Genomic DNA, 6,169 nt, shown 5'->3' with positions numbered 1-6,169 from the left:
TTATGCCCTGATTTCTTAATTTGGTCATAGAATGAAAGAGCTTTCACCCAAAAACATTATGTACATCTCCCCGATGTTGCAATGTTTACCTAAATTGCTTAAGTCTGAAGATTGCATTAGCTAATCTTTGAGAACAGCTAACCTACCATGGCTGAACTGTTGTACACATCTACAATTTGTTCAACACTGTTATTTATAAACATTTGAGGGACTGAAATAATGCATCACCAAATTGAATTCCCTCTGAAATCCCACTCTTTAAATAATGTGAGCCTGCATGTACACTTTTCAGAGCATTTGTGTTTTCTATATTTCAGTGATAAATAAATCACTTTGTCAAAATATGTTGACAATGTAGTTTCATTGAGGAACATTTTATGACTGATATGTGGTTTTACCTACCATAGTTGAATGCACTGGCTGTAAGTCACTCTGAATAAGAATGCTTTCATTGATATCTTCTCTTCTGCATTTTGGGGTAACATCGTCTACACCCCAAAGCATCAAGTCGGCGATAAAGTAGCCAGAGGTGAGGGGGTGGAGCTTCCTTGTTACTTGTCTTCTGTCAACTTCTATCCTATACCTAGCCTGGGTAACAAACAGTCTATTTAGCTAATATTCCACTCCTTGTACTTCGTGTCATATGCCGAAGATAGATATATGTTTAGCATGGCAAGGAGTGGAATGATATCCTAACTGACTAGTACCCAGACTATCCGATTGCTGTTCTCAACGTACACTACATGACCAAAAGTATGTGGACACCTGCTCGTCGAACATCTCATTCCAAAATCATGGGCATTAATATGGAGTTGGTCTCCCCTTTGCTGCTATAACAGCCTCCACTCTTCTGGGAAGGCTTTCCACTAGATGTTGGAACATCCATTCAGCCACAAGCGCATTAGTGAGGTCGGGCACTGACGTTGGGCGATTAGGCCTGATTTGCACTCAGCTTTCCAATTCATCTCAAAGGTGTTCGATGGGGTTGAGGTCAGGGCACTGTGCAGGCCAGTCAAGTTCTTCCACACCGATCTCGTCAAACCATTTCTGTATGGACCTCGCTTTGTACACGGGGGCATTGACATGATAAAACAGGAACCCAAACTGTTGCCACAAAGTTGGAAGCACAGAATCGTATAGAATGTCATTGTATGCTGTAGCGTTAAGATTTCCCTTCACTGGAACTAAGGGGCCTATCCCAAACCATGAAAAACAGCCCCAGACCATTATTCCTCCTCCACCAAACTTTACAGTTGGCACTATGCATTGGGGCAGGTAGCGTTCTCCTGGCATCCGCCAAACCCAGATTCGTACGTTGGACTGCCAGATGGTGAAGAGTGATTCATCACTCCATAGAATGCGTTTCCAATGGCGGCTTTACACAACTCCAGCCGACGCTTGCCATTGCGCATGGTGATCTTAGGCTTGTGTGCCACTGCTCGGCCATGGAAACCCATTTCACCCATACAGTTCTTGTGCTGACGTTGCTTCCAGAGGCAGTTTGGAACTTTGGAGTGAGTGTTGCAACCGAGGACAGAAGATGTTTACACGCTACGCGCTTCAGCACTTGCCGGTCCCGTTCTGTGAGCTTGTGTGGCCTACCACTTCGCAGCTGAGCCGTTGTTGCTCCTAGACTTTTCCACTTCACAATAACAGCACTTTCAGATGACCGGGGCAGCTCTAGAAGGGCTGAAATTTGACGAACTGACTTGTTGGAAAGGTGCCATACTATGACGGTGCCACGTTGAAGGTCACTGAGGTCTTCAGTAAGGCCATTCTACTGCCAATGTTTGTTGATGGAGATTGAATAGCTGTGTGCTCGATTTTATACACCTGTCAGCAACGGGTGTGCCTGAAATAGCCAAATCCACTAATTTGAAGGTGTGTCCACATACTTTTGTATATATAGTGTATCGAGGGACATTAATTTAGATTTGATGGAAATGAGCCGGGTTAACCTCTTCCTGCTTCTGTGTTATGGCCCATGTGTACTGGCTCCCAGGTGCTAAGTGGCCATCAACTCATTCCCCTGTCCTGTGTGACTTCCTTGGGGAAGCACTTAGTACTTGCTATTGGTAACAACCCACATCAGCCTCTTGTAAATTGCAGGCAGTCAAATCACCACGTTGTAAAAAATAAACAGAGTTCAGGGGAAGGGGTGTAGCAAGCAGGTTTGTGTGGAGGAACGGGTGTCGCCTGTCACCACTGACATGTGAGTCATCCTGGCCCTCCCCATCTCCCATTCCCTCTCTTCTTTCATATGGGTACTGTGCTGTGTGTGTGTGTGTATGTGTGTGAGAGAGATGGGAGGAAGGGGCTGTGAAGGGGGCTGACTACTGATAAGGTCAGCCTGACAGTGGGAGGAGAGGAGAGGATGCTATCTAGCACTGGCTGGTGGGAGGAGGGAGGGAGGGCTGGTCACTGGGGTTACGGATGAGCAGTGGTGACTCATCGTCGAGCTGCCGTTGCCACGGGGGAAAGACAGCAGGTAGTCCAGCCCAGAGCCGCTCTACCCCCCTCAGCCTCGCTTTCATCTTCATCCTCACCTGCTCCTCATCATCACCACTCTGACTCACTCCTCCTGATTCCCAGCCAGGCAGGCAGCCTCGCCTACCCCAGGCATCACTTCAAAACAGGCTTACATTGTTATGGGGAATCATGCCTTTTTGTCTCTGTGCTAAACCTGGCAGGAAACATCTAAATGTTGCTCATGAATGAAGTTCTTTGGAGTGTCGCATCCCTTGTCTTCCGCATCTCATTGGTTGTTTCACTGGTGAGGACGATGGTGTGTTTGTGAATGACATTTGCTCTGTGGTGTTGGTGTGTGTGTGAGACAGAGAGCTGGTTCAGTCCTCTGATATTTCTACGCACCGGGCAGAGACGGGGGACGGGGGATGACGTCACGTCACACTATGCTTCTGCAGTGCATCAAGGGAACTGGCCTGTCTGACTCATACCAGAGGAGCAGGGAGGGGGAGGGGGTCTGCTCTTTTCTCCTAGCCCTCGCTCTCCCCCTCTGCTTCCCTCGCTTGGGGAGAGAATGCCAAGAGTGTGCAAAGCTGTCATCAAGGCAAAGGGTGGCTATTTGAAGAATCTCAGATATAAAATATATTTTGATTTGTTTAACACTTTTTTGGTTACTACATGATTCCATATGTGTTATTTCATAATAATAGTCATTTTGATGACTTCACTATTATTCTAGAATGTAGAAAATAGTAAAAATAAAGAAAAACCCTTGAATGAGTAGGTGTGTCCAAACCTTTGACTGGTACAAAATATATATATATATATATATATATATATATATATATATGTAAATATATATATATATAGTAAAAATATGTGTGTGTATTCGTCACAGCCCTCCCCCGTTTCCTCTCTCTCTCCCAGCTGACTGAACGCATGAATGGACCTCTCTCCTTTCACTGGGTGGAGGCGAAGAGGAGGGGAATGAGGGAGACACACGGAGCCAAGCAGCAGTGTCACACATTCACAAATAAAAAAGAAGGCAAGCTAGAGCTCCCAAAGCAGCTGGGCTGAATAGCTCTGAAATGAGTTGTATGCTGATCTCATCCATTGCCACCTACGTAGGCTGTTTCTATGTGTACAGTATTTGTGAATGAGTGTTGTCCTTTATTCATTCATACTGAAATGCCTGTGGATATTTGCCATCTTGTATCATGTATGTGAATATCTGTAATTGTCTTCTGTCAAGTACTGGTGCAACCTGCATGCATGTGCGACATTGACTGAAAGGAAATGGGTCAAGGTAAAGAGTCTAGAATTCTAGAATGGGCATAATGTTCATTCATAACTCTAGTTTAGCATGTAGCATTTTCATCAATGAATTGCGGATAAACTTATGTTAATGAATCCCTGGATAACCAGCTGTGCTCTGTAGACTGTGTGTGCGTGTGTGCGTGCGTGCGTGCGTGCACGCATGCATGCATGTTCGCACACCTGTGCGTGTGTGTGATGCTAATAGAGGACTGTATTCGCATGTGCTCATTGTCAGTCAGCAGACCCTGGCCGTCTCTGCCTTGATCGTGTATGAGTCAGTACTGCATTGCTCAGTGGGAGGGGCTAGGATTCAATCTCCTGCTGGAAGCCAAACACACACGCACACTAACGCTGCATGCTGTCACATCTGGCCCTCCGCTCCAAAGCCTGGCCTATAATTAGCTGCCTGCATAGCTTATAGCCTCGCGATGATCTAACCGAATGGATTTGGATGCTGTTCCATAGAGAGCTGGAGGAAGAAGAGAAGAGTTAAAGAGAGATATGGAGGAGGCTGGGGAAGAGAGTGTATGTGAGTGTGTGAGGGGAGGCGGGGTGGACATAGAGCTCGTAGGTGGGAGTGTCTTAAGAGCATGCTCAGCTGGAGTTTGGTCTGCCCATAGAATACAGCAACCACAATGTAATGACTTCAGGATGATTTCATAGATGCTAACACTGATAGCCAATGTTATATTTGGATACAACAGGATGTGCGTGACACCTCTTTACTTGTACACTGTACAGCAACACGAGTATATAAGCGCTCCATAAGATAGCCCTGGCTATGACTCATCCATCCTCTCCCACTGTCATCCCTTTGTCATCCCACTGCAGAAGTGGTCAGTCATCTGTCAGTCCTTCCCCACTGCCTGCCTGCCTGCCTACTTGTTGCCTGCCTACCTGCCTCCTTCCCTACTGCCTCCCTCCCTACTGCCCTCCTTCCCTACTGCCTCCCTCCCTACTGCCTCCTTTCCTACTGCCTCCCACCCTACTGCCTCCTTCCCTACTGCCTCCCTCCCTACTGCCTCCTTCCCTACTGCCTCCTTCCCTACTGCCTCCTGCCCTACTGCCTCCCGACCCTACTGCCTCCCTCCCTACTGCCTCCCACCCTACTGCCTACCTACTTCTTGCATGCCTACCTGCCTCCTCCCCTACTGCCTCCCACCCTACTGCCTCCCTCCCTACTGCCTCCCTCCCTACTGCCTCCTTCCCTACTGCCTCCTTCCCTACTGCCTCTCTCCCTACTGCCTCCTTCCCTACTGCCTCTCTCCCTACTGCCTCCTTCCCTACTGCCTCCCTCCCTACTGCCTCCTCCCTACTGCCTCCCTCCCTACTGCCTCCCTCCCTACTGCCTCCCTACAGGCTGCCTGCCTCCTCTATGTAGACTGTATCCTGTATGTAGACTGTATCCTGTATGTAGACTGCATCCTGTATATAGACTGTATCCTGTATGTAGACTGTATCCTATATGTAGACTGCATCCTGTATGTAGACTGCATCCTGTATGTAGACTGCGTCCTATATGTAGACTGCATCCTATATGTAGACTGCGTCCTATATGTAGACTGCATCCTGTATGTAGACTGTATCCTGTATGTAGAATGCATCCTGTATGTAGACTGTATCCTATATGTAGACTGCATCCTGTATGTAGACTGCATCCTGTATGTAGACTGCATCCTGTATGTAGACTGCATCCTGTATGTAGACTGTATCCTGTATGTAGACTGTATCCTGTATGTAGACTGCATCCTGTATGTAGACTGTATCCTGTATGTAGACTGTATCCTGTATGTAGACTGCATCCTGTATGTAGACTGCATCCTGTATGTAGACTGTATCCTGTATGTAGACTGTATCCTGTATGTAGACTGTATCCTGTATGTAGACTGCATCCTGTATGTAGACTGCATCCTGTATGTAGACTGCGTCCTGTATGTAGACTGCGTCCTGTATGTAGACTGCGTCCTATATGTAAACTGCGTCCTGTATGTAGACTGCGTCCTGTATGTAGACTGCGTCCTATATGTAGACTGCGTCCTATATGTAGACTGCATCCTGTATGTAGACTGCATCCTGTATGTAGACTGTATCCTATATGTAGACTGCATCCTCTATGTAGACTGCATCCTGTATGTAGACTGCATCCTGTATGTAGACTGCATCCTGTATGTAGACTGCATCCTGTATGTAGACTGCATCCTGTATGTAGACTGCATCCTCTATGTAGACTGCATCCTGTATGTAGACTGCATCCTGTATGTAGACTGTATCCTGTATGTAGCCAAGGCAGGCAGTCCAGGCAGCCAGCTCCCCCACGGCATGCAGAGGGGAGGGGACAGTTTGGGGAAAGGGGGACATAGCTACATCCATTTTTACATTTATGGGA

Source organism: Coregonus clupeaformis, chromosome 13 (assembly GCF_020615455.1).
Source record: "Coregonus clupeaformis isolate EN_2021a chromosome 13, ASM2061545v1, whole genome shotgun sequence".
NCBI lineage: Eukaryota > Metazoa > Chordata > Actinopteri > Salmoniformes > Salmonidae > Coregonus > Coregonus clupeaformis.
This window is presented reverse-complemented; position numbering follows the sequence as displayed.